Source organism: Pleurodeles waltl, chromosome 7 (assembly GCF_031143425.1).
Source record: "Pleurodeles waltl isolate 20211129_DDA chromosome 7, aPleWal1.hap1.20221129, whole genome shotgun sequence".
In the NCBI taxonomy this organism is placed as follows: domain Eukaryota; kingdom Metazoa; phylum Chordata; class Amphibia; order Caudata; family Salamandridae; genus Pleurodeles; species Pleurodeles waltl.
The window spans coordinates 1328526237-1328550898 of record NC_090446.1 but is presented as its reverse complement, the minus strand read 5'-3'; the positions used below and the strand labels follow the sequence as shown (position 1 = coordinate 1328550898).

General features: G+C 44.3%; 1 protein-coding gene across 1 annotated transcript in view; it reads right to left on the bottom strand.

Moving 5' to 3' along the window:
• Positions 1–24359, bottom strand: part of GRIN2D (glutamate ionotropic receptor NMDA type subunit 2D) — a 1291669-nt gene extending 1267310 nt beyond the window's left edge. The window contains exon 1 of the mRNA XM_069200679.1: positions 23595–24359. The gene's annotated coding sequence lies outside the window, so the exon portion shown is untranslated. The remainder of the gene's footprint in view (positions 1–23594) is intronic.
• Between the last annotated feature and the right edge of the window lie 303 nt (positions 24360–24662).

Here is a 24662-nt window from a genome sequence, read left to right as displayed (position 1 = left end):
GAAGAGTCATCACTGTTAGAATGACATTCAATAACAGGTTGAGTTCTATAATTTCCTATATTTGACATTACATGAGGTAATACATGTGGGATTGTCTGAGTCGATACTCTTGGCCTTCCAGAAGTGATATGCGGTGATACATTTGTCCCATTTAATGAAGCCACAAAACAATAGGACCCAGTGGAACTGGTGGTACTTCATTTGCCTGACATAAATATTATGTCTTAAATATAATTTACTAAAACATCACCTATTCAAGTTAAAAAGAAAAAATCATATCCCAATAGGACAATACTTTTGTAAACGCAGTTTAAGTTGCAATATGCCAGACAATATGTCTGCATGTGATATTCTTGCATACATACAAGCATGTAAGATGTCGCTATTCATTTATGCTTTATTTTTTATTTTAAAGTCATAAAGAAACACATGAACATTGACCACAGATGAGGACTCTCAGCCCCACCATGGCTATACTTAAATTGAGTCGCTCTCCCAAGGAGCGGAGGGAGAGAGGGCTGTGATACCTATCAGGATTGCAACGCGTCCTAGGAAACCCCTAGCAATTGACTGATTGATCAATACTTCTTGCCACCTAGGCTTTACTTCGGCAACTGTGAATAAATAATTGAATGATGCAAGTGTACAATATCCACTTCTTAGAAGTCTCCAAGTCACATTGATTAATACATTAGTGGAGAATTAAGAAAGAAATTCACTCTCACCTGTTTTCCCACAAGGAGATGTAGTAATAGATAACCTTGGCATCCTTAATTTGCAAGACCATGGGGAGGTGCCTTGCAAAACTAAGTTATGTTATGTTCTGTTATGTTATGACTAACCATAGCAGTTAGGGGCAGAAAATTTGGCAGCAGGTGAGCTATAAAGTCTCTCTATTGTTACTTTTCCAGCTGGTAGCTGACATTATGTACCAATCATTATCCATTGATGCTGCTGTGCTATGATGCTTGCAGTATGGCCTATCATCAGTTTCAATAATCTGCAACTAACTTTCTATTGGTCCTGAGCTTGCAATAACAAACTAAAGCCTAGTTTGTCTTGTGAAGGTATGTTAACAGTAGTGTTAATGGGTATCTTGCTAAGCTATGTGAATGAGTCAACTTCTATGAGTTGTGGGGAAATCTTCTTGATGTTCAATGAGTGAAACGAGAAACTGTAAAGGGAAAGCGTATGTAATAAAGTGTTCTATATACTGACTCACCTCCGCCTCTATACACAGCAAGGGAGATATCGACAGGCTCTCAAAAAACAAAGGTCACAATAGTGTGTGGTCTCACAAGAGAACAAGATTCCATGAGAGAAATCTCACACAAGGATTATTAACCTCAAGAAATTTCATGGACTGCAAGCGTTCACACAGGGGAAAGACGGGATGAGCAAGTGGGTCCAAAAACCAAGAAGAAGACTCACGAGCCAGGAAACATACTCCAAGAATCCTGCTAATTCGCCAAATAGCAAGTACCAGACACAAGTCATCCGTAAGGATAATAGGGGATACCAGAATTGGAAAACCACACCAGTTACCCAGAGGGAACGTGGAGGAAGGGAATAGGAAACCACAGACCATGAGGAGAAGCCAGGGAATGAATAAAACATATTAATCAGTCAATGCAATTTTGATATCTCACTGTCATTCCCAAAGAAGAGACCATGGATCAGGTAATATGGCAACTAACTAGATAGACAGACTTCAAGCACACAAATTTAAAAGATAATACATACAGACGCCCCCCCTTCTGTGACATCATCACTGACACCAACAGCCCACACGCCCTCATCTCCACAGACTACATCCTCCTTGGCGATTTCAACTTTCACCTGGAGAACCCCCACGACCACAACTCCTCTTCCCTCCTAGACAACCTTACCAACCTCAGACTCAAGCAACTGGTCACAGCACCCACTCACTCAGCAGGACACACACTTGATGCAATCTTCACTTCGAGCCAACACATAACCTACACCCACACCACCAAACTCCACTGGACCGACCACCACTGCGTCCACTTCTCCTTCGCCAAACTCCCCACACACCAACACCAACCCACCACCCCCCTACCGCATGTGGGACAAGATCCCCACAGAACGCCTGAACTCCCAACTGGCAGATTCACTCGCCCCCCTCAGAAAAAAGATTACCACCCGCAACATCAAGAACGCCCCATGGTTCACTGCTGAACTCCAAGATTCCAAGCGCAAATGCCGCAAAGCAGAGAAAGCAGAGAAAGCCTGGCGACAAGAACCTTCCACCACAAACTTCTCCACCCTCAAAACATACACTCGCAACCACCACCAACACATATGCACCACCAAAAGAGCGCACTACAAGGCATGCATAGACAACAACTCCCAAAACAGCAAAGAACTCTTTACCGTCATCAAAGAGCTCTCCAAGCCCAAAACCAGCAACCTAGACCCCATGCACACACAAACCCTCTGCAACTCCCTCTCAAACCATTTCCACTGCAAAATCCTGGACATACACAACAGCTTCATACCACACACACCCACCACACAAACCCCCCACCCGTCCAACACAGACCCCCTTCACACCCCCCCCAGCCTACTCACCACCTGGGCCCCAACCACCGATGAAGAAACAGAAAAAACAATGAATTCCATCCACTCTGGATCACCCTCCGCCCCCCGCCCCCCGCCCTCATCGGTTCCACAACAAAGCCAGCCCAACCATCGCCCCCAAACTTCGAGACATAATCAACAGCTCATTCGACACCGTCACCTTCCCAGACCCCTGGAAGCACGTGGATGTCACTGCACTCCTAAAAAAAACAAAGCCGACCCAGACGACCTCTCCAACTACCGCCCCATCTCTCTCCTCCCTTTCCCTGCCAAGGTCGCTGAGAAACTAGTGAACGCCCATCTATCCCACTTCCTTGAGGAAAACCACACACTCGACCCTTCCCCATCTGTGTTCCGCAAGAACCATAGCACGGAAACCACCCTCATGGCATGCACTGACGACATCAGAACCAAAGTCGACAAGGGCGAGACCATCGCACTCATACTTCTGGACCTCTCCGCAGCCTTTGACACTGTCTGCCACCAAACACTCCATACACGCCTCCACAACTCTGGGATTCAACACAAAGCCCTAGACTGGCTTACCTCCTTCCTCATCGATAGAACCCAAAAAGTCTGCCTCCCACCCTTCCAATCCACTGCCACCAAAATCATCTGCGGAGTCCCCCAAGGATCCTCCCTCAGCCCCACACTCTTCAACATTTACATGATCCCACTAGCCAACATCCTCCAATGACACGAAATCACCATCCTCTCCTACGCAGATGACACCCAACTAATCTTCTCCATCACCCGCAACCCTACTACTGCCAAAACCAACCTCCACACTGCACTCCTTGACACCTCCGCCTGGATGACAGCTAACCACCTCAAGCTCAACCCCAACAAAACCAAGATCATCATTTTCGGCCCCCACAAACCGTATGGGACACCTCCTGGTGGCCCACCGCCCTAGGCCCCGCACCTACCCCCGCAAACCACGCAAGCAACCTTGGCATCATCCTGGACCCCTCCCTCTAAATGACCCAGCAAATCAATGCCGTCCCCTCCTCCTATTTCAACACACTGCGCATGCTGGAAAAAACCTTCAAATGGATTCCCACAGAGACCAGAAAGACCATCACTCACGCACTAATCAGCAGCAGGCTAGACTATGTTAACGCCCTCTACGCCGGCACCACACTCAAACTCAAGCACAAACTCCAGAGAATCCAGAACACAGCTGCGGGCCTCATCATGGACCTCCCCCGCCATGAACACATCTCATCACACCTCAAATCCCTTCACTGGCTCCCCATAGACAAAAGGATCACCTTCAAAATCCTCATCCACGCACACAAATCCCTCCACAACACCGGCCCAACCTACCTCAACGAAAGAGTAAACTTCCACACTCCCACCCGCCACCTCCAATCAGCCGACCTTGCACTCGCCACAGTCCCCCGCATCCAACACACCACCACAGGAGGCAAATCCTTCTCCTATCTCGCACCCAAGGCCTTGAACTCCCTCCCCACCAACCTCCGCAAGACCCAAGACCTCCTGCTCTTCAGAAAAAACCTCAAGACATGGCTATTCGAACAGTGGTCTCACCCCCACCAGCGCCTTGAGACCCTCACGGGTGAGTAGCGCGCTATATACATTTTTTTGATTGATTGAGACTGGATAGTAAGGACGGGTCTCAAGGTAAAATCTGAAAAATTGGACAATCTTAGGTGGTTCTCAATTTCATCGAAAGAAAATATTAAGGCACCTATGAAAATGATTTTATTGCCCTTCTATCTTGCACTTAGCAGCATTCTCTTGGTGGGGAAAAAGGAACAAACATTTATTGGTAAAAAGGGAGGTCTCCATAGATAATTTACATTATTTCTGGACCTCTCAGCTACCATCAACACAGTCAGCCCTCCCATGGTCATGTGCAACTTAGAATGTTGAATGGGATTAACCACCAATGGCTTTCAGTGGCTGTCCTCCTGGCTTTCTTACCAACACCAATTTGTTCATCTGAGGAGCTCCAGGTCCCAAAATATCCAAATCACCTGCAGAGTCTGGCAGGATTCCATGCTGCCCCTTGTCATCTTGAACCTCTACATGTAGCCTCTTGGTGCTCTACTCAGTACTGGCAGCATCAAGATTCAATAGTATGCTGAGGATGCACAATTTGTTTTTAAAGTCCCCTCTGGTTCAGACATTCAATGCCTCAAGCACTGCATGCACATCATCCAGACCTTGATGTCCAGTGCCTCTCTGAAGCTTAATCCAACCAAAGCAGAAGGCCTGTTATATTCCGAAGAACGAACAAGAAACAGTACAAACCTGGCTCAAAGACGGCTTTGAACCCCAACTTTTACCAAATGCCAAGTCACCTGGATTCATTGTGGACACCAACCTCACCCTCCAGTAACACATTGTCACTCAAAAAACAAAAAAGGATTGGTACCAGCTCTCTCTTTTAAAGAACGTGTAACTGTTTGTTGCAGAATGCGATGTGATAACTGATGTTCAACCTTCTTACACATCTTTATGGTGGTATCACCCTTTCCATGGCATCCCAGACTCCACACTGGCATGGTTTTAGGGCATCCTACATACCGCTGCGCATCACATACAGGGCCTGAAGAAATATGGCTACTTAACCCCCATACTGATGGAACCACATTGGTTTCTCTCACTGACCCAAATCATCTTCAAAGCCAGCTGCATCATTTACAAAGCTAATACAAGATCACCTTCTTTGGTGGTTCTCAGCATATCCATATCCAGGACACAGATGGCAGGCTAGAAAAAACAAGGTAGCAAACCTTTTCCAACTATCCACCCACAATCGTGAACACCACCCCCCTATTCATTGGGAGCACTCAAAACGGCTCCAATTAAGGAAAGCAATGAAGAAGTATCTCTTTAAAGGGCAGTATATAACAATGCATTAACTGTCCACAAAATAGGCAATCAGCTACCTTGCCTATCACTTGCTGACTTTACACCTGTCTTTCAACCTGTACACTCTTAAATCAGGTCAATGAGGGAAGATCCAAGAGGTTTCTAAACCATAATTTTGAATATAGAGGAGCTTGAATGTAGCTACATATAATATAGTTTACACATATGGGGCTGACACGAGAAGAGATGCACCTAAAAGGATGATTTCATATGCATATTGGATTAAGATGACAATGCCAGAAGTAGTCAGCTGACTAAAGGCTTGATTTAGAGCTGAGCGTACTAGAAAATCTTCCAATTTTGGTAATTCATTAGGCAGGAGGATTTTCTATCTGGAAAGAATAGGTAGAATTATGTTACAAGGATTGTATGGTGAAAGTAATTTCAATTCAGAATGACCCAGGGGAGGGATTATCGTTTTTTCCTTTTACTTCATGAATCAGATAATTTTTCTTTACTAGTCACTTGGCATTCAAGCTTTCAATGTGTTATTGAGGTTATCATTAGGTGTGCAAGAACTGTAAAGAGGTGAGTGTATAGCTTCAGAGAGGATAACCTCAAGTCCTTGAGTATCCTTTATAAATTCAATGCAAAACATTCCTTCTCCTAAAAAATCCTTCATGCTCTGTTTTAAATTATTATATATTTTTAAGCCTAGGTATGATATTCTACATCATGCCTGGCCACGTAATACTATGGTTACTTTGTTGTGTGTTATGAAATTAGGATATGTATAAGAGCATTTAACCATGGTAAAACATTTACATGCTGGAGGAGAGCAGAAAACAATAATGGACGTATTTTGAAGGGATCAAGTTGTGAAAGAATTACTGTGTCCAATGGTAGGTAGCAGACCAAGTGTCTCCTAGGTAGTACACAAACATGGATGAGCATGTTGGCAATGGTTATAAATTTAGATTAGATTAGAAGATCTATATTGGTGCTGTTAAGGCACTAAGGCCCATATTTATACTTTTTGTGCACCACATTTGTGTTACTTTTTGACGCAAAAGCGGCGCAAACTTTCAAAATACAATTATATTTTGTAAGTTTGCGCCGCTTTTGCGTCAAAACAATAATGCAAACGCGGCGCTTAAAAAGTATAAATATGGGCCTAAATATGTGATTGATTCATAAACCCAGAGTTCACTTTGGTCCAACAGAAAACTTCATTAGATTAAGTGATAATAGCATGTCATGGCTCTAGAAGCAAGGCACAATAATTGAAAAGCTTGTCAAACTTGAGAATGGACTTTTTTTTGTAGCTCACTCTAATAATGTATGGGCAGGTGTGTGAACGGATTCCATAAGCATAAGCGGTGTGCATCCAGGAGAGAGAATATAATATTAAATTCAAACATCTACAGGGATCTCAGAACAGAATAACAAGACAATAAATTAGAGCCTTTGGGACACTTTTCTGACAACTCCTAATACTGGTAATATTGCAAAAGACATCATGCCCAACACTGTAAACCACCGAAAGGTAATCTGCTTTGTTACAGTTGCTTCAAGAGTTCTTACAAAGGGAAACAGACTGGATAACGAGGAATTGATGAGAATTCCCTGCAATCTGATGACCATAGGATTTCTTGACAGGAATTGGTTTACTCAACAGTATGAATTGCTACACAGACCACATCTGGCCCTTTACCGCTCTTACCCAAGAACACAAGGAAGGTAGGCAGCTCTAAACCATTTTGGAACTGAAATGGCCTGTAAACACTAGTCCACACACAAACCTAGTAGTTCATTCCCAACTTTAACAAGACAAAACTGGAGAACATGGGTGACAGCACGAGGTCTCTGTCTCAACTACATGCATGCCTCTTGGCAGCATCATCAGGTATTCACTGGGAATGCTTGACCTACACGGAATTCTAGCCAACAAACGTCTCAACCTTTACAAATGCATTTACAAAAAGTATACAGAACCAAAAATGGCACTTAAAACTAAAATCTGAAAAAAGATTAAAAATAACATTTTTGTGACATAACAGTAGATCAAACAAGAAGCTTGAGTAGCATTCCACCACATGTATGTCATGACACAAACCATGTAACTGATGCAAATTCGAGTCTAACAGATATTGCGGGGTATGACAAGCATGACTGCTGTAGCACGGGGCAGCAGTGGAGACACTTTTTTTGATGCCACGATTCTGAACAGCGGAACCAATGTGACTGTCACACCTCTTTTGAGTCAATTTTGGATAACTTTTTTGGACTTGGTGACTCTTCCACAATGCCACCATTGCACCACTTCTACTCTCACTGTGGGCCTCATTTACTAGAAACTGGTGCATCGTGACCGATGCGCCAGTTTTCTTGTGCCGCCCTATGCCCACCCCCAGTGATGCAATGGGAGCTCAGTATCCTGAAATTCTGATGCTGTTGTGATGCTAAACCTAAAGATTGCTGGACTAGAATCAACATTTTTGCGCTAGTCCAGCAAAGTTAAGGGGGACCCATAGACAAGAGCACAGCATCACATTTAACTTCTGCCCTGAGCAGGTGTTAAAAAAATTATGCTATGCTGGAACAGCATGGTGCAGTGAAATCTACAGCATGGTGCAGTAAAATCTTGTAGATTTCACTGTGACATTTCTAAAGGGCTTTTAACAGGAGAATATCCACCTTGCATACATTATACCTGGCCAGTGGCGGCCCGTCCTTTAGGGCGGAGGGGCCACGCCCCCCCACCCCATGAAGAGTGTCTGTCAGGCTGAACAAAGGTCAGCCTCACAGACACTCTTCATGCTCAGATCAGGCAGCCAGGAGCAGACATGCGCGATTTGCGCAGGCTCCTGGCTGCCTGAGCTGAACTTTGCTGGGCTGAGGAGATCACAGCTCCTATGGGCGTGACCTCCTCGGCCCAGCAAAGGTGCCTCGAGGCCCTCCCCTGGGTGACGAGGAAAGCGTCACCAATTGACACTCTCCCTGGGCGCTTCAGTTTAAGCCCTGAAGTGCCCAAGGCGAGTGTCAATCAGTGACACTTCCTCACAGAGTGGGGTGGGGTCAGCAGTCTCACTGACCCCATCCCACTCTGTGACGAGGCTGGGTCTGCTGCCTTCCCTCAATGGCTGACCTCAGGTCAGCCAATGAGGGAAGGCAGCAGTCCCAACCCTCCTGGGACCTGGAGGCTAAAGGTAAGTGTGTGTGTGTGTGTATGTATGTGTGTTATGTTTTACATTGAATGTTTGGTGCGTGTGTGCATGTTTGAGTGTTATGAGCCTTGTTAATGGATGTGCGTGCGTGTGTGTGTGTGTGAAAGAATGAATATGTGTGATCTTGTAAAATGAATGTTTGGTGCGTGCGTGCATGTTTGAATGGAATGAGTGTTAATGGAAGTGCGTGCGTGAATGTGTAAAAGAATGAATGTGTGTGATCTTGTAAAATGAATGTTTGGTGCGTGCGTGCATGTTTGAATGGAATGAGAGTTGTTAATGGATGAGCGTGCGTGCGTGCGTGTCTGTGTGTGAAAGAATGAGTCTGTGTGTGTGTGTGTTTGTGTGTGTGTGTGTGCCCCGCCCGCCCCCCTCCCTCCCAAAGCTGCCGGCCGCCTCTGTACCTGGCACAGGTATAATGGGGAGCAAGGCTTTACAAACTGGTGCAATGGTGACATTGCGCCAGTTTGTAAACTTGTCATGAGGTGGGGGACTGTTTTGCGCTGCCTTAGCACAAACAAAAATACACTAATGTGGCACAAAATTATTGTAAATGAGGCCCTATGTTGCAAAACACCTTCCATATACACACAAGATAACGGAATCTGAACAACCTTTTTTTTTAGCAAATTAGGATCTTTGATCCTGACAAATTCTCCAACACAGAAATTAGGAACTCTCGCTTTTCCATTTTAAGTTTACTTTTCCTGTGAGCACCATTCGTTTCCTTGGCATTTTCCCTTTCTTTGGAAAAAAATAGTTCTTTGGAACAGTAAGCATGGAACCAAATAGGATGTAACCCTGAAATTGCCACTCTAACATGCATTCATTCAAAGGGTGATTTTCCCATAGAGATGTGAGGGGTAGTCCTGAAAGTCCACACCAACTCAGGTACTTCAGCAGTTATTTCTTTATTGCACCAAATGGACACTCTGGACATACTCCACTAACACTCAATTGAACCTTTCAACCATGTCATTCCTTTGAATACGGTACAAAGTGGTTCTGATGTGTTTATTCCAACTTTTCTCCAAAATATCACAAATGAATCAAGAGGTAAACTGTGTACTTTTACCAGTGAGTATGCTTTCTGGGACCCACTCTTTATCAAATATTTATCATAACAACTGATCAGAGTCTGTGGTGGGTTCACCCATATATCTGACTTCTTCCCATTTAGTCAAATGGCTAACCAGTACCAATGCATTGTACGGTAGTATTTGAAACTAGTCCATAAAATGCTAACCCTGTGTTTGCCAGATGCTAGAAGGGGCGCTCACTGCAACTTCAGCGGGTATCAAACATCTCTTATTGCGAGTAGTACATTCGCATTCACGGATATACCTCTCAAACCTAACATCCATCCTGGGACACCAGTCCTCTACCTTAATGCATCACCTGGTCAAAGTTGAGCAAGGATGGCCGATATGAGCAACATGAATAATTCTTTCTCTAAAAGTCTTAGGGGGAACAAGCTTTTCACCACGAAATAGGACCCTATTTATTTCTGACAAATTACTATCTTCCAAAAAGGTTGCACGTCTGTGAAGCTGTATTTTCTCTAGGCCACCCCTTGATCAAGTGGTTTAAACCTTGTTGCAACACTGGATCGTGAGTCTCCACTGTCCCTCACTCTCACAAGCTGTCTTCTCAAACTCACAGGTCGTGACTAAGCATTCTTCATCTTCACCAAACGATTCTTCAATTTCCCCTTAAATCAGTAGATACTAAGCAATCTGATCCAACATTCTAAAAGCCTTGTATGGAAAAAATATCAAATATGTATTCCAACAACTTTGTTTGCATCCTAGAAAGTCAAACTGCAGTTGTTTTTTCATCTTATCACCAACAACGATGTCCACCAATCGCCTGTGATCGAATTTAGTTACAAACGGTCTGTCTCACTGCTTTTTCATAAAAATGTTATTTTCTCCATGCTCCATGTGCATGCTAACATCTCTTTTTCGATGACACTTAGTAATATTCTGTAGGACCCTCTTGAGACAAAACCTATGGTGTATTTCCTGCAACCATCGACCTGACCTAAAACCACACTTAGGGGCAGATTTATGAAAAGTGGCGTTGCACCTAGTGCAGCACCACTTTTCTTGCACACCTTAGCATCCCCCTAACGCCACCATGTGTGCACCATATTTAAAATATGGCACACCATGGCGGTAGTCAGGGGTACTAGCATCCTAATTTTTTACACTAGCCCGGCACTTTGCAGGATAAGTGTCAAATATTTTGACGCCAATCCTGCAAAGCACCCAGAGGCCCACTGGAAATAATGGGAGCCTCCCTTTAACACCTGCTCTAAGCAGGTGTTAAAAATGGCAATAAAAATGATGCAAAGAAATCTCTTAGATTTCTATGCCCATTTTTCGCCCCCCCCAAGCACCAGAACGTCCCCCTTGCATACATTATGCCTGGCACATGCATAATGTGGCACAAGGGGTTACAAAGTGGTGCAATGCAAGCATTGCCCTCTTTGTAAATATGGTGCAGCGTTTTTGGTCTTCTAACACCACATTAGCGTACAAAAAAAATTATGCTAATGTGGCACTGGAATGGCGCTAGGCCCTCTTAAATCTGGGCCTTAGTTCATAAGTGTTGGTGTGAACTGTAACATGTGCACCCTTCAACAAATGGATGAAGAGCAGGTGCTTAAGAGATCGTGTTTTTCAACTCTTCAAAAAACAGTTGGCATGCGTCATTCAATTCAAACATCTCCTTCTTCAATAAAGATCTTTGTGGCACAGCAAAACCCCTTACAAACTTTGAATAAACCTCGAACATCCCCAGAAGGAAACGTAAATGCTCCTTATCTGAAGGGGGGTGGGGCTCTGAGTAGTGAATCAACAAGTCCAGGTTTAGGTTTGACATGACCTAAATTCCATGTCTGTCACTCTAAAAATCCATTTGCCCATTCCTATTGTACCATAATTTAATATAAGAGCTTCCAGAACGTTTTCCACAGGCTGGTTATGATGATGTATTGTGTATTGTGTCACCAAACATCAAAACGTAATCATGGCAGACAACAGCATTACTAACGTGTGCTTACATCTGAGACGTAAACAATTAGATTAGGCTTCTCCAACGAGTAGCTCATGATCTACTGGTAGCTTTACAGCTACCTGTAAGTAGCTCTCCTGGTTGTACGTCAGTCTCTTATATTAAAGTTTTTTTCTTGCATGTATTATTATATGTATAACAAAATTGAGAGTGTGCATGCAAGATGAAAATGTGTGTATTTTCAGAACATATAAGCTGTTTGGAGAAAAGTAGTTCAGTTTAAAAAGTATATTTAATGTTGATATTTAAGTGATAAATCGTGTGGCTTTGGGCAGACCTATTACAGATATTATAACACTGGTGCCAGGGGCATTGCAGGTGTCACTACTATGTAATACCCATGAAGAGACATTTAAAATTAACAAAGCCTTTTGTGCATTATTGCATTATTGCTGACAATTCTGGTTGATGTACTGAGGTGATCACTGCTAGTGGCCACCTATGTGATCTTGTCTGGTGTGGTCGCTAGTACAACACTAATAATATGAGCAGCTTGCAATGATTTTCATCTAACTTAAGTAGCTCTTGTTACAGAGAAGGTTGGCGAACCCTGCATTAGAAGCTGGCAGCTTTGAATCAATGTCTAGAACTGGGGTGTTCTTGATAGTTTTTAACACCAGCTTTTGCATGTTAGAAATGTATGGGATGGATAGTCCTACCAGTTTAAGTGTTGTTGGACAACATTAGACCTGACGATGTACCTCATGGCATATAAATGTCAATAAAGAAAGCCAAAAATAAGCACTTGTGGAGCTACCACCTAAATTCAAATATACAAAAATGTCATTTGGTAATTTTGATTGTGTAGAATTGCAGAATTACCACTGCACCACAAATAGTACTTGAATGTTACACATTATACCAACAGTGGTAGACAGGTCGAGATGGCTCTGTTGGGATTAGAACCGGTGAGCTGCTGATGACAGATACATCTGTTAAGCCTTCAGCTGTCCGACATATGGATTGCAGATTTAACATCACAAGGTGCATCCAAGGCCCTCTCTTTTCATAAAACAGGCTATCATATATACAAGGATACTGCACTTGTATGTAAATGTATCTCTCTTTGATATGAAGGCTGGCTCCATTTTGAATGAATCCTCTATGTGAAGTGCATCACCACAAACCAACAAATATCGACTTTCCTAGGACACAGCGCTGTGCTATCGCTGTGTGTTTAGTGCGTGGGACCAAAATACCCTTCTCCTTTCAAGCTAACGGCCTGGAGATCAGTTTTCATACCTCGCAGTTCACAGAACTCTCCCAAGCAGAGGACAGGCGCCCAAACTTTCTGTTTTATGGGAAAGTGTGACTTCCGGTCCCTGCCATTTTTCAGCTCAGGTATATTCACGTACACATATCTAGGCACGACTGTACAGATGGACATATTTATCATTGAGTTGCATCGCCCTTGTGCCTTGCAAGGGGGTGCAATGGCGACGTGACAACTAAGTCAGATTTATTAAGCCACGCAAGGCCAACTTGGATGGCCCTGTATGGATTGATAATTCTAGAGTAACACAACACAGAGCAAAACAGTGCATTGTATTATTCTGCCCCAGGAAGGCATTCCATGGGTGGAGCATGGGTCTTCCCACGCATCCACCTATCGATTTTGGTGCATTCTCAGACTTACCATTACTGGTAGACCTGGGAAAGCATCAAAATGCTATGCCTCCCCAGGTGAGGGGTAACAAAGAGAAATATATTTATTTCTCCTTGCTTTTTCTCTTTCTTTGTGTGCTGCACAGAGAAAGAGGAAAATGCCTTTGAGGATTCTTTTTGTGCAGGAAGGTGTCTCTTCCTGCACAAAGACAATGTTGCTGTGCAATGCACGCTCCCTTGAACAATGACGCAAGGGTCCCTGCGTTGGTGTTAGGCAGCCAAAAGGGCACCAGTGCAAGAAAAGGACAGGAATGCGCTCTATAATGTTAAATATAGCACATTTCTGCCCTTTCACAAAGCGCAGCATAGCAAGGTGACGTGGTGCGCCGTGTGAAAGTTTAGTAAATCTGCCCCTTAGTTTGCAGTGATAGATTCCTGAAGACTGAAATGCCAAACCCTTAATCATTTATTTCGATGTAGGAGCAGTTGTCCTGCGCCTGCACATGAATATTTCTTTGTGTGATGGTTGATGGGAAGGCCTATTTTCTTAAAATCTTCCCGTTGATGTACATTGTGATCTTCAGATCTCCTTTTCGAACCGTTGCAAGGCTCAGAGTTCCATCCTTCTGAGGTTGGTAAATTGAGCACCATTACATTGGGTAATAGTAATACCTGTTATTTACAGACACTAGAACCACCACAAGCATGGTATCAAGTCCAGCACAAAAAAAGTTATTATTATGTTCTACCATTTGGTCCCTTCAGTGAAATGTAGCAGATGAAAAAGTCTGTGTTAAGGCTTGGAGACTGGGGTAGTTAGTAGCTATTTTCCACCATTATTAGATCACAATTCATCTTCTTAATTGGCATCAGTCAATGCTGAGTTGGAACTGACTAGTTTTACATGGTTCGTGAATTGGGTGTGAATCAGTATCCCGTTTGGTATGGGTCCATGCTTTCCACAACCTGAGGCTCTGGACTTCCAATGGGGTGCTGTGTGCCTCAGTCTTCCAGCCTCTTAAAGGTTGTTGGCTGATCAGAAGTGAACTGGCTGATCAGAAGGTAACAATATACGAAGCTAACCAACCTGTTCATGAATACATCTACCAAACAGTAAGGGAATAATGACTGCACCAGCAAGTGTGAAATACAGTTCAGCTCACATTTCATAGCCACCAATTGTTATGTAAGGAAAAAGATTGTTTTTCGTAGTTTACCACAATTGTCCTGAAGTGTGGATCATTCATAATGGGGAGAAAACCTGAAAAGGTCTGACGCAAGTGCAGCAAATCCAAAGTTCAAGAAATGTCTACATGTTCATTGCTGTGGGTTCCATATATAAAGATCCTTATCCGCAGTCATTCTGTTATAAATATACTTGGATAGGAGGACTTCAACCACATGTACCCCAAAGAGAAGCCAACGAAGAGATGGAAGGAATCCACTGTCATGCAGACGTCTCCTCAAAGCAAACAGTACGGGTACTGGAAATCCAGTGATTTAATGTTGGTATTGTACCAGAATATTGTGGACTGAATCTCCACAGTAACATTTGCCAAAATATCACCAATTAGATTTAACAATATAAATTCTGCACCCAATGGCACATTGGACGTACCCACATTTAGAACATAATATTTATGTCAGGTGGTATTTTCATCTATGGAATTCTGACATTCAGGCTGTCATTACAACCCTGGTGGTCTAGAGACCATCAGGGTTGCGGTGGTGGTTGGAGCGCTGCCAATGCAGCAGTCCGGCCTCCACATTATGACCGTGGCAAAAGCACCACAGTTGGACTGCCGGCACCGCCACTTCTTTGCCGGAAAACAGCCTGGTGGTGCCGGCAGTCATAATCCACTGCGCTGCGAGCAGCACTGCCCTGGGGATTACGAGTCCCCTCTTCTCCGGCTTTTACATGATGGGTGCACCGCCATGTATAAGCTGGTGGCGACTGGGTGCCGGGGGGCCCATGGTCCCCTGCACTGCCCATGCACTTGGCATGGGTAGTGCAGGGGCCCCTATGGGCAGCCCCATCTCGCTTTTCAATGTCTGCTTGGCAGCACCACAACTTTGCATTCGGCTTGATTACAAGCTGGCGTCAATGTTATGGCTTGTTTCCCACCGGGCCAGCGGGCAGAAGCTCTGTTTCCACCCGCCGACCAGCAGGAAACTTGTAATGACCCTCGCGGTCAGAACATCGTACTGGCAGTTTTCTGACCGCACGGCTTCCGCAGACGGGCTACTCCGTCCGCCGAAGTAGTAATGAGGGCCTCAGTCTTAATGCAGGGGTAATACCAAACATGCAAAAGGTGATGAGAGTAATGCTTATGATAAGTCTAATCACTGGCAATTGGTAAGGGTAGCATTCCAACACATACAGCCTGATTTAGAGTTTGGCGGTTGGTTTACTCCGTCACAAGCATGACGGATATCCTGTCCACCATATTCTGAACTCCATAGGCTATAATGGAATTGTAATATGGCGGACAGTATATCCAACACTTTTGTGACGGAGTAACACCATCTGCCAAACTCTAAATCAGGCCCATTTTTCTTTTATTCATCATGTCACATCAGTTTGGACCCAGCCATACAAAAATAAGTCTTGACCTTGCTCCAGTTGGAACAGTCCAGTCCAAACTGCCAGGCAAGGACCTCCCTGAAGAGCCTTAGTCAGAAAGACTGCTTTTGGGTTGCTTGTAATATGGTTCAGGAAGGGACTAGACTGCTATTGGACCAGGGTCAAGACTGATTTGCATAAGACTGAGTCCAAACTGAGGTAGCATGCTGGACAAAAGAACAATGGATTGGAAAGCTACTCTGAATGATTGCCAGTGCTTTGATTTATTGCTCGCTTTCCTCCCATCACCCTTTGTGAGTTTGCGGCATTATGCCAGGCATGCTGATCGATAGATAGATAGATAGATAGATAGATAGATAGATAGATAGATAGATAGATAGATAGATAGATAGATGGATGGATAGATGGATAGATAGATAGATAGATAGACAGACAGATAGACAGATAGACAGATAGACAGATAGATAGATAGATAGATAGATAGATAGATAGATAGATAGATAGATAGATAGATAGATAGATAGATGGATAGATGGATAGATAGATAGATAGATAGATAGATAGATAGATAGATAGATAGATAGATAGATAGATAGATAGATAGATAGATAGATAGATAGATAGATAGATAGATAGATAGATAGATAGATTAGACCACAATATATCGACCACACTATTCTCAGCACCACAAATATGTACTGCAATAACGTTGGCATGCATTTAACTGCTACACACCAAAATAAATATTAATATGAAAAGAACTGACCAGCTGCCAAGCATTGAACACACGCAAGGCACGACAGAGGATAGGTGTTTTTGCAGAAATTTCCAAATTGCAAAAATTATGATAGCGTGGGATTTAGGTTTTAAGCGGACCTTGAGGTTGATGAAGTGGATATTTTTGGTGTTGGGATTTCTTTGCTGGATACTTTTGATGTCTATATTATGACGTTTAACTCTCATTGCATATGTAACCCTGTAATTCACCAGTCACATTGTGCTCTGGTCTACCCAAGATACATTCAAAGCTTTCCACAAAATTAAGATTACTCACAAAATGACTCTTAGGATTTGTACTGTGCTGATTGAAGGAGCAACAACCGATATGGGCTGGACGGATTCTATGTAATGCGCTGTGCTGAAAAGCTAAATAATAAAGTACAGAGCCATGTCTCTCTTAAAAGTGTGGTCCAAAATATGTCCTGGAGTGTCAGAACCATGAAAGATTTTCATGATAACCACTATGTGCACGAATTGCATTTAGATTCAATGTCCCAAAGTGCATTTTATGAGATTACCCAGAAAATCTGGCATAGATCCAACTACTTCTACCTCCTGCATATCCCCTGGACCTACATCGAGTACCGTGATCTAGAAAATATCTGAGTGCAATGCCTTCAACCATGCTTGGAACCTAACATAATCCTTATGGATCCTCCTTGATCATTCAATACAGACAACCCCTTGCAAATGATGTTTCTCCAACAACGGCTGCCACAGATTTTGCTGCTTTGTAGAACAGTGGATAATAGTGGTACTGTTACACAACTCGGAGGTACTAATTTCATTGGTCTCAGAAGGATGATAGGTTAAAAAGTCCTTAGTTACTAAAATGCTACAAAAACCAAAGCTCTCCGATGTTGGTTGCGCTGTGAACTGGAATTTGATTAGCGGGTTGACTTGTCTCTCCAGCATCTATGTCTTCCTTGTGCCATCTCAGTGTCTCTGTCTTCGCCTTTTCTATGTTGTTCTCATTTTCTTGTCTTCGCCATATTTGCATCTTCCTGTGTATGCGTCTCCACATATCTGTGTCTTCCCCTCTTTTTATCCCAAGTCACTCCATATTATCACCAGTGCCATTATCATCCTCACTGTCCGAGCCTGCCTATTTCTTTCTCTCGCAGTGTGTGTATCCCTGTATGTCTTCACGCAACAATGCCCCCTAAATGTCTAATTCTCTCTCCATGTCTATGTATTCCTTTGCCTTTGTTATTTCCTTGACTGGATCTTTTATTTGTCTGTGGTTTCATTGTGTGTGAGATGTCTTCAGAAATAAATTGAATTGTTGGTTGTAACAGGATAACAATTCACATGCTTTTTGGATTTTTCCTACTGAAAACTATCTTAGTGGTGATCAAGAGTTCTAATGCTATCTATAAACCCTAAGAGTTCAAGTGCACTCTCCAGATTTGACACCATATTTATTACAATGTTCATAGTCTTAAATCATTCTTCTAGACAATTTGTTTGTAGATGATATTCACAAATATGGGTAGTGAATACATTTGGCAATACACATAAAAATTAATTCAACAAGGTGGCACCTAATATGTCAGGAACTGTATCAGGTACTCTCCCTAAGTGAATATTTTAAGGACAACAATAAAAAACAAAGGCCCATATTTAAAAAAAAGTGGTGCATCAGCTATGATGCGCCACTTTTCTCACGCCGCCCCTACCGGCACCTAACAACATCAATGTTGGACCACATTTATAATACGGTGCACCATGGCGGTCATTAGCACAATAGTGTCAACATTTTTTATGCTGTTGTGGTGCATTACTACACTAGGGTAAAAAATGTTGATGCTAGTGCAGCAAAATGCAAGGAGGCCCATAGGTTACTATGGGAGCATCATTTTAACGCCTGCTCTGAGCAGGCATTACAAATTATGCCATAAATGGTGCAGCGAAATCTTTCACATGTCACTGCACCATTTTTGTGGGCCTCCTAGCACCAGAACGCCCTCCTTGCATGCATTATGCCTGGCAGAGGCATAATGTGGTGCAAGGGGTTACAAAGTGGCTCAATGCATGCATTGTGCCACTTTGTAAGTATGGCGTGGCAGGAAAGCCTCTTTACCGTCGCCTTAGCTTCAAAAACATTATGCAATGGCAGCGCTAGGGTGGCGCTAGCGGCTCTTAAATATGCCCCAAAGTGCCACTCTCCGCCTGACACAGTGAACCGACGCAAAGTATACACAACACTTGGGTGGAATCAGCTATTACACACAACCTCGTCCTTTGCACTGCCACGTACGGTCCATGTACATAATATATACTCTTTAACGACTGAATTAGGAGTGGAAAATCACTGCCCTATACAGACCGAGCGATGGATAGGGAGAACCACTACACACTGGCAATGTAAATACCACTGGCAGCTGGGGACATGCCCTGCCTGATTACCGACAGAAATATACAACGAAACACGTACTATGGACCGAGGTGGGGTTCCGCTCAAGGCCTGGAAAGGCTGATGTACTTCCGGCTCCACTTAGTAAACACACAGACCATCTCTCCCCCAGGTGGAGTACTGTCTTTGGGAATCTACAGCTAGTTAGTTTCCGCTGTCTCTTATACAGGAGGGAGCTCGAGGTCATCTACAGAGCTGCTTGTCCCTGCAGGACTCCGATTGGAGTCCGGGTCTGTGCATTCGGACTGCTTGATGACCGACAGCCATGATATATCACAGAAAGAAGTGTGCCTAAGTCACCTCTGTGCAGACCATTTACAGACCTCTGCTTTCCTCCGAGCTGAAAAACACTGCACTATCTGTGCTCCATAGTGACTGTTCTGCCATACATACTGTGTGCTCACAGGACTGTGCCTAATTCACCAATGTACCAACCAGGACATTAATTATACAGACATATAGTGACTGTTCTGTTAAACACCCTGTGCACTCACTGAGGACTATTGCCAAATTCACCAATATACAGAACAGCACATCATACAGACATATATCGACTGTTCTGTCATGCACACTGTGTGCTCACAGGAGGACTACTGAATCATTCTTCAATGTGCCATCCAGGACATTATACAGACATATAGTGACTTTTCTTTTACACTGTGCACTCGCAGAAGGACTATTCACCAATGTACAGACCAGCACATTATACAGACACGTAGTGACTGCTCTGTCATGCACACTGTGGACTCACTTAAGGACTATTGACTAATTCACCAATATATAGTACAGCACATTATGCAGACACATAGTGGCCGCTCTGTTACGCACACTGTGCACTTGCAGAAGATCTGTAGACTAATTAACCAATGTGCAGAACAGCACATTATACGGACATATATTGACTACTCTATCATACACATTGTGTACTTCCAGAAGGACTATGGACTAATGTAGTCATATATAAATCTGCACATTATACAGACATAGTGAATGTACTGCCTTGCACATTGTATTTTCACAGAGGGATGATTGACTAATTCAATTGTATATAGGCCTACACAACATAAAGACATATAGTGACTGTTCTGCCATACACGCTGTTTACTCATAGGACTGTTGACTAATTTATCAATATCCAGATCTATACATTACACAGACATATAGTGACTGTTCTGTCATACACACTGTGTACTCATAGAAGGACAAGTGAATATTTCAGTCTTATGTAGGCCCACACATTATACATACACACAGTGACTGTCAGGTCATACACATTGTGTACTCACATAACTACTGACTAATTCATCAATGTGCAGACCAACATATTATACAGACATATAAGCGAGACCACTAGAATGGTGAGATTTTGGGGCCCAGCATATTCCACATATTTATTGATTTGCTGCATTTGCCATATAATCCATCATCTGTTGCATAAGCTGCATATTAAAAAAAATTGTTGTTTCTATCACAAACAAATCAAAAGTTACTAAACATGTAGGGTCATGTGTTGGTGTGCAGTATAAAGCCCTTTGCAAAGACTGAGTAGCCCCATCTTTGTTGCTTATTGCTGTATTTGAGTGTTAAACTGGCACAATTGGGTGAAGCCTTTGTCCAGGCCGCGTTAACCTGTATAACAAGCATTGACATTACCAATAGGTCTGGCTTTAAAGGAACTTTATATGGTAATGTGAGCCATTACAGGTAGATAGCAAGGGAATTAATATGTATTTGTGTGGACTCAAAGAGCTGTAGAATAATATAGTTGTACTGCCAAGCCACACCGAAACATACTGTCAAGCCAGACCTAAAAATCCATGTGGGTTAATAACTGTCTCCTCCCATCTGTGCTGCTGCCAGAGAAAAAACATTACAAATGAACTAGTTATCTAAGACATTTTAATAGCATTGCAATGTCTGGTTTGTGCACCTGAAAGTTCAAGCTCAAGCAGCTGGATAAATATACAGAATAATCACAGCTGTGTAGAGGACAAGCATTTTTTGTGGAAGCACACAACTTCTGCCTAAACCAAGCATGTACTCCTGCCTCTCAATACGTGGGCGGAGTCAAAGTCCTTCTATAGTGATGTTCACATAATTGTATGGTGACAGCTGCACTGCCGGACCAGACCATTACCACTCTGTGCCGCATAATTTGTCTTTTCTGATTGCTTAACTTAGTCAACGCTGCTGCATAATTTGCTCCTTCCCTGTCAGATAATTCCAGTGGCCCTGCTTATAAGGAGTGCTCTGTCATGCATGCTGTGTACTTACATAAAGACTGTTGACCAATTGAGTCATACACAGGGCAGCAGCACATTCTGAAGAAATATAGTGACAGTAATGCGATACACACTGTTTACTCACTGAAGGACTATTGACCAATTCAGTCACATCCAGGCCAACGGCCCACGTGACTTGTATGTCACACACACCATTTATTCACAGACGGAATATTGGCCAAACCAATCATACATAAACTTGCATTTGATACAAAATCCCATCAAATACTGAAAGGCGGAGTGGCATTGAAGTAGCTCCGCCAGGCAGTGACTGGCCCCTCATTCACACTGGGCACTCACCGAAAGAGTACTGTAAATTCAGACTCTTACAGACCACCACCTGCTACAGACTCCTACCAAATGGCGACAGACTAAATAAATATTGAACTGTCTCTGCACTGTAGAGACAGATCTGCTAGGCACACGGCGACCTTGCAGAATAAGTCATGGCTAAAAGAGCCTGGCTGAATGATTGCTACACTACGTCCGCCACTCACAGACCAACACGTTGTACAGACCCCTGCCAAATGCCGCCAGGCAGGAAGACACTGATTTGTATGTACCATGTAGCGCCAGGCCCCTCGTGCGCTCACAGAACGGATCCTGGCCAAGATTGCCTTATACAGACCAGCACAGTATACAGACTGCTGCCAACTGCTGGCAGACCGAATGACATTGAGCCGTCTCTGCACCATAGAGACGGGCCCATTATGCACGAGTGTCCTCAGAGTGTATCCTGTTTACACCGGAATGGTTGAGTGATGCTAAATTATCTCTGCCATCTACACAGACAGGCATATTGGGGGACAGCGTGCTGCGTCCCGATGTCACGTTCAGAGCAGTCGGCTGTAAGGACCGCTGATGACGTCCCCTCTCGCACGCTGACACGGACAGGCAGGCTGCGCGCTACTGATCGCACTTAGAAATGGCACACACTCGACTATAAAAGGCACGTGCAGACCAGTGAACCTATATGGACTGATGTTCTACATGCACCGACAACGGTACTGGAAATTGAGCATTTTATTCCAGGGGCAGCCGAGGTAAAGAAGTACAGGAGAGCAAAATATAGCTTTTTGGGGAGGGACGGGAGGAGCAGAGTGTGTGTGTCTACGTCCCTAGATGTGAGTGTGTGTGTGGGAATTTAAGCGCCTAGATATGTGGTGTGTGTGTGCGTTTGTGTATGTGAGCGCCTAGTTATGTGTGTGTGTGTGTTCGCGCGCGTGTGTGAGCACCTAGATATACGCGCGCCTGTGTGTAAGCGCCTACATGTGAATGTGTGTGTGTATAAGCCCCTAAATGTGATTGTATGTGGGTATGTGTGTGTGTGTGTGTGCGTTTAAGCGCCTAGATATGTGATGGGTGTGCGTGTGTGAGCGCCTAGATATATGTGCGTGTATGTGCGCGTGTGTCCTAGGTAGACGCGCGTGTCTGTGTAAGCGCCTAGATGAGAATGTGTGTGTGTAAGCCCCTAGATGTGATTGTGTGTGTGATCATTTAAGCGTATTGCGCTACACTTAACTCTTGAATACACGATGGATGGATGTATTTGTTGATTGGTGGATATTGAAACGCAATTACTATATATTTCCAATAAATATAAATTACTGAATTCATACTGTATTTGGAAAACAACTACGAAGGTATCACTGTTGAAACTGCACAGACGGCCCTTCAAATTAAAGTATCATTTTCGTATCAAATATCCAACTTATGCCAAGCAAAGACTGGCAAATGCAACAGTGAACGGAAAACCAAACATTTCTAAAACAATCCACTGCTTGCCACGTTCCCTGCTACATGTCAGTAAAGCACTGGGTGCTTCTCTGCAACCTACCTATGTCAAAGTGAAAGTGGCTAACACTTCACACAAGCACGGTGAATTATTTGCACGTTTAGTGGGTTTGGGAGGTGGCTCCTCCCCTCTGGCCCGCTGTCGAAGAGGACGAATAGTGCACAGATTCATGGAAACTTACAGAGTCCTTCGCGGGCCTCACATACATCGTTGTTAAGAGCCTGGGGCAGTAGACAGAAAGGGCTGAGTGCGCAGTGGGCACCGGCAGACCCACAGAAGCACCTGGCACCCACCAGGGGCAGGAACTTCAACACTGAGAGGCCACGACAGCCGCAAAGAGCGTTAGTGGAAAGGTTGGGGACAAAGAAAAGACTGCACTCACCTGCTCATGGCCCCCCGCGGGGGCTGTGCTGTGAGGACACCGGCCCTAAATCCGCGCGGCGGAGGCCCCCATGGTGCAGAGAGATGCGCACAGGGGCGCAGAGTGCACAAGCATTCGTTGAAACGCAGCAGAGAAGAGATGTTCTTCGCCTCCTAGAGAGCAGCTCGGGATGGGACGTGAGGAAGATGTACTCACAGGCAGACGTTTTCTCAATCCCTAAGAGGGTCCGGTTCGGGGGGTTGCAGATTGGGGCGTCCTCTCCTCCCCCCTGATTTGACTGTTCCTCCCCTCTTATGTCTTCATCCGCCCAAGGTTGTCTCCTGTCCCTTCAAGGTAAACTGCGCTCGTTGCACATGTTGCATTCAAAGTTAATCTGCGGCGGATGCAGACGTTTTTTTTATTTCTCGGTTTTTCTTCGATTGTCCAATGTCCTCCTATTTGTCGGTCCGAGCCTTGAGACGAGGGTGTCTGGTTGTCAGGAAGGAGGGGCAGGTTAGAGGGTGCGAAGCAGCACAGGAGCTGTCAGGGGAGGGGGAGCAGTGCAGGTCTGCACCAGCTGGTACCCGGGTCAGCATCACTGCATCCCTGCATCCCCATCCTTGGACCAGCATCCGAAAGCATCCCTTCACCTCCGTGGGCGCGCTTCTCACTACCTCGCGTCTCTTGGGGTATTTTTCTTTCTTTTTCCTCTGACCTTCCCGCGCCTGGTTCCAGGGAAGTCAGGGATGCTGTTGCCCTTCTGCAGCTGACGGTCCTCTTCTCCCCTTCTCCCCTCCTCCCCTCCCTCCCTCTTCCCCTCTCGCCACTCTCCCCCCTCACGTGTACTAAACTGTTTTCCCCTCCTTATCCCCCGTTCCGTCACACTGATGCACGCACTAGAAGCCCAGACAGGCTGGAGGAGAGAGGCAGAAGCCGCACACTCACCACACACTCACCACACGCGCGCACACCACAGGCAGAGTGAGGCAGAGACAGAGACACAGACCCATTAACATTCAGAACCAATAGCAGCTCCGAATACGACGGAGAGAGCAATTTAAAGAGATAACTCGGCCTCTGCGACCAGGG